Consider the following 12,259-nt stretch of genomic DNA (forward strand, 5'->3'; position numbering starts at 1 on the left):
GAGGGACAAACTCTGCTGAATGAAATCTTCAGTCATGACTGTTTCACCTTCCTTCTCTGAGATTTTGTCTCACGGCGACTCTTCAACTTCTCTTACTCATCTGGACGTTTCGCTCTTTGTCTTTTGTGTGGCGATGTTTCTTAGAAATCCTGGCGGGGGTTTATTCCTCCCACACAATTCTGTTTGACAGAAGCTAAAATCTAAACAGAAACAGGTCTTTACTGTGCCAGAAAACATCTTTTTAAGGTTTTGGGTGATGATTTATTGTGGGTTTTTTAAGGTCTTGAGATGACTGGCGGAAATAAGTGGATTTATGTAATGAAGGAAATATTGATATTTAAGATGTTTCCATTCAGACCAGCTGGCAGTGCTTGTTTCAGTTCATCTATCAGCGGTGCTGAAAGAGCTCAGGAGCAGATGATGGTTGTCTTGTTCCCCACGAGCCTCGTCTGTCATACAACATGTAAGACGCTTACATTAGTGAGTCCTTTATATGTGATATGTAATGGTTTTAATAGCCTACATAGAAATACATACTGCTACATCAGAAAAAACAAAATAATTTCTCAATTAGTTATGCAACTTTCACATTAAAATAGAAACATATGAGCTACAGGTGAAGACACATTTTAAATCTGAATCTTTCATGTTTCCCTCTTTGTTTCTTCATCCGTGCATTTTCTACTCTTAGTTCTGAGAGGTCCCACGTGATTTGAAGGCAACACAGTAAACACAACAGAGATATTTCTTATTTCTACTCATGACACACCCCAGTCTGTGTATAATAACATATTAAATGATAACTGCTGATTAATTTCATGCTGTTTCTGAATCTAATAAAACGAGACCTGAGATGAACTCCTAACGAGCTGCACAGCTGTGATCCTGTTAGAGGAACCAGATGCAGTTTCAGGTGATGAACGGCGTCGTTCTCGTCTTAAATGAATAAACCGAGCAGGAGGAAAAGAACAAAGTAAAGTTCAGAAGCCAAAATTTTATTACACATTTGGTGCAAGTCTGTGCAATATCTCACCACAGTGATATGATTATAGATATTATAGTTTTCTGTAAAGATATGATGGCAAACTTCATAAAACTTCACACAGAGAGGAAAACATTACAAAGAGGAACCACGTATCCAAACATCCTGGAGAACTCCTTTAAAGGACAGAACACAGTTTGTGGATCTGAATGAGCCAATTGAACATTTGTTCACAAACACCCAAAACCTTTAATCTGGGATTATCTGGCAATTATATAATGGAGAGTCCGTTTTCACGGTCAGGACGGACTGTGACAGGTGTCTCTCATAGTGTTGAACAGATTATATTATATTGAAGATGGACGAAGCGTCTCACCTTCCTCCCACTTTCAAATCAAAATATACTGGATACAGGAGCGGCCATGTTGAGGTTTTTAGATTTTGACCAACCGCCTGAACCAAGCAGGGCCACAGCTTGTTAGCCACCTAGCTGCTACGTTAGCACCACGATAGCTGTTTGGCTAAAAAGGCCCGACAGCTAACCACACTATCTTTATGAATATATATACACATGTTCTATTACACAGACTCTATATATGCCTCCAGCTTCGCAATTTCGTCTTTGATTCTTGTTGGTAGTTTGACTCATGTCCTATCTGCTAACATGGAGGGGGCGGGATTTATAACGTATACAGCAGCTAGCCAGCAGAGGGAGACTGAGATGTTTTGGCTTCACTTTTGGGTAGCTGTCATGTCGTCCATCTTTAATACAGTCTGTGTGTTGAACACATAAAGAATAATCACCATCTCTGCAGCTCTATGGAGCCTTTTATCTGGATTTTGTCTGGAGTCAAACTGTGATTTGTCAGCGCTGTACAGCGTTTTTTTATTCTCCATATACAAAACAAACCCTTCATACAAAACAACATCTATTTGTAAAGAGGACTTTCATTAAGTGCATTAAGATTCTTCCACAGCGTGCTCGCTGTTGCACATCAGTTGCAAATAAACATAATTTTTAGGAGACGGGGTCGTTGGTTGTGTTTTGATACCTGCAGCATTTCTGGACGTGGAATGTTTGTTTGCTTTTACACGTTGAGCTGATGATTAAGGAGATGCAGCAGAAGGGATTTTCTCTGTTGATGAGAGCAAATTAAAGCAACTGAAGGAGGAAGATGAATCAGCGAGGTCGCTCATTCATCCCAACACACACACACACACACACACACACACACACACACACACACACCTGGTGTATTCATCGACACTAAACAGCCTATGAGTCATCAGAGCAGCAGGCGTGTTTGGACAGTTTATTCAGAAGGCCAGTCAGCTGCTGCCTGTGGTACTGTGTCTCTGTACGTGTGTGTGTGTGTGTGTGTGTGTGTGTGTGTGTGTGTGTCACACTAATTGAAAAGCTGGATGCAGCCTCAGCCGGGCCATGCTCTCTGATAGGAGTGTTAGATTTGTGTTTGTGCCAAATGATCACAGCTCACAGCTGACTGCAGGCTCACATCCATTACTACAGCGTGCTGTATGGTGAGTTGCCTCGATGTCACTGCAACCGTTCTGACATAATTTAAAACGTTTCTGCACAAGTTCCTGTTATAAAGAGGAATTCGATGACTGTAAAGACGGTCTGTATTTTTAGTATCAAACACTCTATAGGTTCGAAAGGTTTTTATCTGCAGATCAGTGTGTTCAGTATCTTTTGTGTTTCACGTCATCGACGCCATGAAATCACTAAAGACTACAAACGTACAGAAGATGAACGTCTCCTATAATCCCACATTCTTATTTTCACATTTCTGTATGTGTACACAACAATAGTGAAGGAAGTATTCAGGTCCTCTACTTAAGTAAAAGTGCTAATACCACACTCTACAAAGATTCTGTTAAAAGTGCTGCATTGAAAATGTTCCTTCAGTAAAAGTATGTAAGTATAATCACTGTTATAATATTATATCATTAGATTATTGTACTCATGCTAGATCTTACGAATACTTGTACCTGGTTACATTCCACCTCTTGTACACATTAAACAGAAGATGTACATGTTAATCAGTGAGTGTTAGAGACAGTAGAAATAAACCTTCCTTGAACACAGTGTTCACAACATGAAGCCGTCGTGACATATCTTAGACTCTCCTCTGTGCCGTCGTTCAGACGTGTATCTGCTCTTCAGTAATTAAGACACAAAGCATGAACAGACCCAGAGAGCAGGATTTGCTGGCTGCAGGAAATGTCACTGTGTCCCTGGTCCAGTCTGATGCATTGGCCTTTTCATCAATACTGACACCGCAGCCGGTGCTGTTACAGTGGAAACCATTACGCTCCGAAAGGATGGAGAGGAGTTCTGGTTTCTAGTTTCAGGCTCAAAAAAAGTTCAGTGTATTGTTCTAGTTTTGATAATCACAGACCATGACTCGCTGGGAGTAGTCCAGAGCTGCTCTGGCACTTTGATCGAGAGAAGTTGGGGAGTTCTACATGTTTTAAATGTACTATAAAGCCTTTAGTGAGGGAGCGGTGTGAAGTCTGATGAATATCCTCAAGTGATGTCACTTGAGTCAGCGTCATGTGGGTCTGAAGAATACAAGTTTGAAAAGTGAAATATATCTGAAGTTGAGTTTACCCGACCTCGGTTCCCCGCTGCTCATTTTCTACTAGAACTTCACACCACAATCTGCCACCCAACTATCAGTAGTTGCATTGTGGGTATTGTTGGCACCAGTTTCTGACAAGAAAGAAGAATGTGTGGAATTACAAAGATGATGTTTGTGGTTCTGCTGCATTGCTTTTGATACGTTTCTGGACCCAATGAGGGTCCACAGTCTTTAATGACTCGGAAAAGATGTGTTATGGACAGACTTCACGGTTCCACCTGAGAACACGTGTTCCAGAGATACAAAGATTATGATTCACATGTTTGGATCATGTTATCTCTCTATATTTACAATGAAACAGTTTTCTTTTGTTAACCATTTGTAAGCCTATTGTGATCAACAAATCTGGAGTGTAGTCATTATGGTTTATTGTAAAACCCGTGATTATGGATGACATGTATCTCTGTTGTTGGTGCCTACAGTGTGAAAACATTTAAAAACAGAAGGAAAGAAATCAGAAATAAGTGACGGAGACTTCTTTAAACTTCCTTATGTCATCCTCATCTCTCCTTTGCAGCTAATATGTGTAAACCACTAAAACCAAAAAGGATTAAAGAGCTGGTTAAATGAGAACAGCAGCATGTTTTAATGATTTCCAACTGTAATCACTGGAACACAAACATCAGTTCTGACTTCAGTTTGTCTGCTGCACTGCGGCTGCTCCTGCTTCTCCTCCCACAAACTGGAGCTGATGGGGGAAAATCTGCAGACGACTGAGGTAGTAATTACATTTGCATTTTAGTCACTTCGCCAACGCTGTGACCCAGACTGACTTACAGTGAGAGTGACAGGAGAATGAAAAGATCAGCAGTTTTTAAAACACAAATTCACTATTGCATGTCAAAATGTGGTCCTGATGTCAGTTACTGCAGCGGGAACTGCCACAGAGGAGGTTTTGACTTCTTTGAGTTTAAAAGTCTGTCTCTTTCTGTCTGTGGACACATTTTGTCAGAACCGTGCAAGATGCAGTCATCAGACTTTACAGGTGTATAGTTGAGATCAAACTGAAGGTTGAGTTTGAAGATGGTTGTGGTCCGAGCAAGTTTGCCGAAAGTAAGGGCGTTACAAAGTGAGGAAGGGGCCATTGGCCGCCCACATTACGCCTGGGTTGGCGTCGTGGCTGATGTGATCCCATCACAAGATGATCTCTAGTGATATTCTTTTATTAATAAGACACATGAAAGGCCTCTAAATACAGACATTCTAACAAAATGTTACTTATACAGTCAGGATTTTATTTAATAAATATAATTTAACATAAAACTGCTAATAAAGAGCAAATGCTACAAAACTCCTATATTAAAACAACTATAAGAATGGTCCTATTTCAATTTTTTTATGATCAAAGGTTAAAGGTTCAATGTGTATTGTCTGCATTTCACCTTTTTAAAAGCAGGTTCATGTTTTTCTCAGATTTTTTCTTTACTTTTTCTGTATTTCTTGTGAAGTACTGACAAGTTCCACCTCAACATGAGAAGGTAACACGAGTGGTCACTAGTAGACAACTTATGCTTGGCTATTTGTATTTGAATAACACGATTGAACTCATGTTTTACGACGATTCTTCACAAGCATGAACTTAAACCATTGACAATATCAACTTTCTATCGCCTGTGTTGGTGAGTTACAGTTCATGAAGCATAGAGAATGTGAATCTTAAATAATTCATGTGATATTTATACTGGATGTTGAGTTTTTCTTTCTTCTCTGCAGCTCCTTGTGTTGAAAGCTCAGAAACATAACTGCACTCACTCCTGTCTCTCTGCCTGCCTGATGGATTGCTTCAGTAATTGCAGGCTCCATGTTGAAGCATTAAATCCATGTTGAGTTTTTCTGAAAGGGAGAGAGAGTGGGACTGTCTTTTTTTTTCTTTCTTTCTTTGGCTCTTTCATGGCTGAGGCCTCCCGGGGGGCGATCTGCCTTTTGTGCATCGGGCTGCTGCTGAATACCAGCGATTATTATCGCAGACTGGATGCTGCTGCGAAGAGCTCACAGCTCCAGTTCAGGTCTGTGCAGCTCACTCAAGTTCACATCGACTTCACTTTACTCGTTTTCATCTTTAGATATTTCAGTTGAGAGTCAAAACCAAAGTAAAATTTTCCTCAAGTCTACTGAGCCGGTTCAGTATTTCTTTCAGTATTTGTTTCCACGTATATATTATTTTATGAAAGATGGAATTAATAGCATTTCATCAAATACAAACTTCACTATGTGCTTTTTTGCCAAGACATAACTCTTAAAGACGTAAGCCATCACCAATGAACTGAACCCCATAACTACTACTTAATATTAATTATGGCTCAAGACACCTTTTCTGTGCATTTACAAAACAATTTAATCAATTCCCACATCACATTAGAAATAATCACTCAAATGATTTTATCCACTCGTATTCAACGACCGGCCGCGGCACCGACTGTTTTTAGTTGTCGACTTCTTCACACTCTCATTTTAAAATGTTACCCTCTGTTTTATCTTTTAAAAACACAATTAATTCTGTTTTACTGTGAGTGACCACATCTGAATGTCATCAAAATGCACACACAGACGAGTTACATTCATGTCACTGACTCACATTTAAAGCAAAAGATGAGGATGAACTGTGACTGAAGGATCTGGGTTGGTGCTCTCTCTCTCTCTCTCTCTCTCTCTCTCTCTCTCTCAATCTCTCTCTCTTGTCCTCTGTTTCTCCTTTCTTTCCTCTCCTGTCCCACTTCCTGCTGGTCGCCTGCAGGCAGAACCTGACCGACCAACTGACACACACACACACACACATGCACACACACACACACACACACTCACACACACACACACACACACACACACGGACACACACACAGGAAGAGCTCAACCAAAGGACATCATTATGTTTGCTGTGTAGTTTTGATGGTATTTCTGCTTGACTGGATAAAACTAACCAGCCGTCTAATAGCTCAGCAGCTGAAGGAGAGAAAGAAGGTCCAGCTGATGAGGTTGAGCTCACATTATGGAGGAATCTTCATTTTTCATTTTGGTGATTTGTTGTAGAAAAGCCTCTTTAGACTGAGCGTCAGAGCCAGTGGTGGAAGAAGTACTCAAGATCAAGAAGTATTAGCATGATAATATACTGAAGCAAAAGTACTTATTTTGCAGAATGTTCCATTTAATATATATTATATTATTGGATTATAATTATTGATGCATTAATGTGTTCAGCACTTTAATTTTACATGTAGCTAATCTTAATTACATCATACGTTATGTTAATTTTAATTTGTATTTATAATCTAAATAAGCAAAGTAACTAAAGCTGTCAAATAAGTTTAGCTTGAAAGTACAATATTTTCCTCCAGAATGTAGTGAAGTAGAAGTATAACGTAGCAATAAATGTGAATAGTCATGTTAAGTTCAAGTACCTTAAAAATTACTTAGGTACAGTACTTCAAAACACATATAAGACCCCTTTTAATATGTCTTTTCTCAAGTAAAATATTACTACAAGTAAAAGTTGTGCATTAAAACTCACAGCCCCCTGTGGTACAAATCAAGTTATAGATGTTACTGATGGTTGAAGGCGTGTCGGACTTCATGCATCCACTAACTCAGAGCAGACTCATCATTATCATCATTGCCACAAAACCAACCAATTCAGCCAGAACCGCTAACCAGCAGGGACACCCGGGGCCTGTGTGTGTGTGTGTGTGTGTGTGTGTGTGTGTGTGTGTGTGTGTCCCTGAGGGTGGGGAGTCCTCTGAAGCGTATCGCAGCTCGTTTCCCTCTCACCAGGGGAACACGCTATGCTAACTGGCTAAAGGTGATGAAGAAGGGAGCTATGGCCTGTTGTTGTTGTTGTTGTTGTTGTTGTTGTTGTTCGCGGCTTCGGCTCGCAGCCAGAGAGGATGCAGAGCAGTCAGTGATGCGTTCACTGTCGTGTGAGCAGAGCAACGCTGCCGGCTGTGCTTTCGGACTGAAGGATGTTGTGTGAAATGAAGTTAGCAAAGACTGTGCTGTTGTTTAGAGGAGTCAGGGATCAAGATAAGACACAGAACTTGCACTAATCTGGACTCACTAAGTGGGTTTGATGCTTTGTTCCCACTGGGATCACTCATGCTAAAATGCCAAAATGTTAGTTTATAATGTTTTTTTATGTGTTGTGTGTGTGGGTGTGTCTGCTCTGATACTACTTTTTTAAATGTATTTTGGTGGAAGCAGCCTGTGACCAATAACTGAGTTCAAGACAAATCTCCTCCACAACAATCAAATATAATCTTATCTCAGTATCCAAGGCAGTCGTAGTCCTGGATGCCTCTCGTTGATCAGATGAAGGACACGGCTGTGTGCTGCTGTTTTATCAGAGCGGAGGACGTGAACCATATTTATTGGATCTGTCAAACGAAACTCCAACCACCTCATCCTTCAAGTTATCTTGTGGAGCCAAACCTTACTGGATAAACACTCTTCGGATAAAGCATTAATCTCTTCTTTTTGCAGTTTGCCGAAGTTTTATATTTTTCAGAGTGACATGGGCTCAGTAGTCTTCATCGGAAGTGTTTTAGTATGTGTCAGTTTTACAAGAAAATACTTTGATGAGGATTTGTTCTTAATCATTTTTAGAAACTTGCGTTTGTAGCCAATTAAATGTACTTAAGTACTGCACTTAATACAAACTTGAGGTACTTGTACTACACTTGAATATGTTCATGTTATGTAAATTTATCCTTGTACTCTGCTAAATCTTAGAGGTAAATATTGTACTTTTTACTTCACTACATTTAATCTGATGAAGTACTTTTCAGATTGCAGTTTTTCGTCCCCTTCCTGTCCAGTGAGATCCACGTATTTCCAGATGTGTTGATGTTGAATGTTTGTGATAAACTGAAGGATTAAGTGTTTCTTAATGTGGTGAGGACATTCTCCAGCTTCTTAAGATAAATAAACTATTTAAAAAGCTTCTTGGATCAGCTGGAAAAATGCATCGTCACAAAGCTGAAAACGCTGTTTTTCTTTTTAGAGATACGTGGTTCTCACAGACGCATAATGATCTTATATAATGTGATGCATTGATGTAGATTAAACTAGCCAACGGGTTATAAAGCAGTTCAAATTAGCACAACCACGAACATCCACAGCAGTGAAATGCATCATAGAGCATCACAGTAACAGAGTTTTACTGACTGGTTGGTTTGGCAAATGCGAGCGTGTTGAGCTTGAAGTTAAGTCATTAATTCTCTTTGACTCTCAAGTGTTCAATATCTAATGACCTGGAACAGAGGAGCAGGAAATAAAGCCTCTTTTATGTCAGACAAGTGCTTTTTTCCCCCCACTTTATCTTTTCGTTAATGACAGCAGTGTGCAGCGCAGGCCTGGTGGCTCTGTGGATTCACAGCTCAGTGGTCTTCATTAAGATGATGACTAAGAAATTATTGCCAATCTGCCCCGCGGCCACCAATGTTCCCACGATCTGCTGGCACTCGAACACACTGGAGCATACACTTTTCCTACACACAGATTTACTCAAACACACACAAACCCCTCGGGGGGTTATGTCACTCGTCAGTGCAGTTCTGAAAGGTCTGGAAACTGAATTTAAGCTACTTATTGTAAGGAGCGAGAGAGAGAGAGGGACATAAAGAGAGACTGAACTTCTTATCGGGCCTTTAAAAGAAGAGAAGATGTGCACTTTATTTTAGGAAAATGTTCTTTCCTCAGAGGCAGCTATTAGGCTTCTTATCTATCCACTTCTTATTCTATTCTCTCTCTGGAGGCAGCTGATATCCAGCAGCAACTTTTTTGGGCAACTGTTAAAGGCAATACTTTCACAGTTGTTTCATCTGCGCTGCAGCTTCGATCAAGTGTTCCTCCACCGCTGCCAGAAAACACAACAATTCCCCGATGAGCGGATTTGTTTTGAGCATAATTTCTTGTGTAGATTACACGACCGAACAGCTCACCGCCACATTTCCCTTAAAGACACTTTTATATCTACTGCTGCTGAAACTGGAACTGAACAGGCGTTCTTACAGATTATAGTTTCACAGTTTATGTTTTTATGACAAGTTTAGCTCACTGACAAAATACTGTCATTAAAAACTAAACACGGCGCTGATGAAAGAAAAGTAACGAGCAACATCGACCCAAAAATGGTCTTTGAGCCAAAATACAAATGAAAACGTTTGTTAGTTTCTTACAAAAAGTTACGTATTGAGTAAAAGTGTCCCACAGCTTTAGACTTGAGACTTGGACTTGAGTCACAATTATGTCTGAATCGTGACCTGTTTTGAAAGACTTTAGACTTGAATTGAACTTGGATTTTCACCTCCAGACTTGGTCTGACTCAACACTCAAGTAGGATTTGTCTCGTCATGATTCAGGGTTGACTTGAGACCTGCTTTAACTTATCTTGGACTTAAATGATTTGAGCTTGACTTGGATTCGTCTTGAATGACTTTGGATTGACCTGCTATGACAGACTTGAGGTTTGAGTTAGACTTATCTTAAATAACTTGACTTGGACTTGAATTTCCTGAGACTTGATTTGATTCTAGCATGTTTGAAATGACTTGAGACTTAATTTAGACTAGTCTTGAAAAATGTAAGAGGTTTTGAAGATTGAGATTTTGAATTTGAATTTGTCACTTGTGGAACAGAATGTGGAACTTCCTGGTTACCTTTTACAGACACAAAACCAGTATTTTTTTAAACTGTGTATAATTTGGATGAAAATGTGTAACAGCAGGAGAGGGGCAGGGCAGTCGAGGTCTTGTCGGATGTAAAAATATTATTTTAAAACTCTGGTGCACTCAATTATCTCTACATGGGTGACTGGGGAAAACAATCTGTTGTATTACACACACACACACACACACACACACACAGAGAGAAGGAGTTCCTCTGGGCTATTTATAGACGCTGCCCTGATTTCACCACCGACTATAAATATACTCACCTACACAGATTTTATTCATATCTGCACGTGTGTTTATGAAGCTGCCTGTAAGTAAGTCAGTAGCATGTAGTAGTGAGGAGGTCAGAGGTCACAGCTGGACTGAGAAGTTCATCACAAAGGAAGAGAAAATAAAAGGCAGAGGGGATGTTTTTCTTGCAACGGAAGATTTTTGAGCTCAAACAGGAAGGAATTATGACCACACACACACACACACACACACACGCACATTCACACGCACACATACACACAATATTTTAGTTAATTTATTATTCATATGGCATTTACAATATTAATCGGAGGATGTGTGCTCATTCTAGTTTAATTGGCACAATTAAATTGTGTGTGGGTGAGTGTGTGTGTGTGTGTGTGCGTGTGTGTGTGTGTGTGCGCATATGTGCCTATTACCAATTAATTCCTCTGATGAATGTTTCCCAGATTGCCTGCTTTCAGTCACATCTCCCCGCCGGCAGCAGCAGTTTGTCGGAGCTTTGATGTGCAGGAAACAGACGCTGCTGCTCACTTTCTACTCTTTGTATTCAGGCGATTTGTCACTTATCTCTGTAAACCAACGCCCGGTCTGTCAGAGCAGCCAACACATTGGTGTAATTTAGGAAAAGTTATTTCATTTTGGAAGAATATGTAGCCTCACTTTCAGGTGGAAAGTTGATTTTTTTCAATGTTTAAACAACTGAATTATAAAGAGACTGTCAATCAATCAAACTTTGTTTGAATAACACCTTTCATACAGGTCACAGTGCAGTTGGAAGTGCTTTCCAGGGTGGACGGTGAAAACAACAGAAAAGACAAAAGCAATTCAGCAAGTTAACAATTCAACAATTTGAGACGACCAACGAGAGACAATAAAATAATAAAAATGTAAATTATACAATTTAAATACAATAAAATAAGTGAAAAATAAAATAACAATAAAATAGAATATAATTTACATAAATAAAACAAAACGTATATAAGAATGTAAAAAAACCTATAATAATAATGAATAAATGAAATAAAATAATATTACAAGATGCCTATAATGTCTAAAAATATATAATGTAAAAAAGTGGTGTGATATCCAGACATGAATTGTCTAAAATACATCTATAAGGGGACTCAGTTGGTCCCGTGTCATCAGGAGACACGGCCACGTTAAGTTGTGTGTCATCTGCATGAAGAGATGTCGTGTCTCCCGATGACATCACAGAGGTGTAACATATAGATCAGAAAGAAGTGGCCCAAAATCGTTCCTTGGAGAACTCCATGTTATTTTGGAGGTTTTGGAGAAGTTATCGACTGAAACAAGGAACTCTCTGCCAGAGAGGTAAAAGGAAAACCAGTTCCAGACGGATTATCATCACCAGAAAGAATGACGTGATGAAGTATTATCAGTAGATGTACTTTAAGTATCAGAGAAGTTATGATTCAAACCCCCCCTGGCAAAAAACGTTGAAGGACCATTCCATATAACTAGCAATATAAAATATATGAAAAATATATTTTAATCCTAAAGTCTGATTTCATCTGATGAATCTGAAGCTAATCTGCTTCTCTCCCTCCCTCTCTTTCTCTTTCTCTCTCTCTCTCTCTCTCTCTCTTTCTCCAGGTGAACCATTTATAAATCCCATTATCACCACTCCACCCTGTGCTGGCACTCACTCACGCACACGTGCACACACACACACACACACA

General features: G+C 39.6%; 1 protein-coding gene across 1 annotated transcript in view; it reads left to right on the forward strand.

The window, feature by feature from the left end:
* The window catches only part of LOC116398183 (echinoderm microtubule-associated protein-like 6), a 54,052-nt gene that overhangs the window by 3,218 nt on the left and 38,575 nt on the right, over positions 1-12,259 (forward strand). The window lies entirely within an intron of this gene.

Source organism: Anarrhichthys ocellatus, unplaced genomic scaffold, assembly GCF_004355925.1.
Source record: "Anarrhichthys ocellatus isolate YVR2014 unplaced genomic scaffold, GSC_Weel_1.0 scaffold3, whole genome shotgun sequence".
NCBI lineage: Eukaryota > Metazoa > Chordata > Actinopteri > Perciformes > Anarhichadidae > Anarrhichthys > Anarrhichthys ocellatus.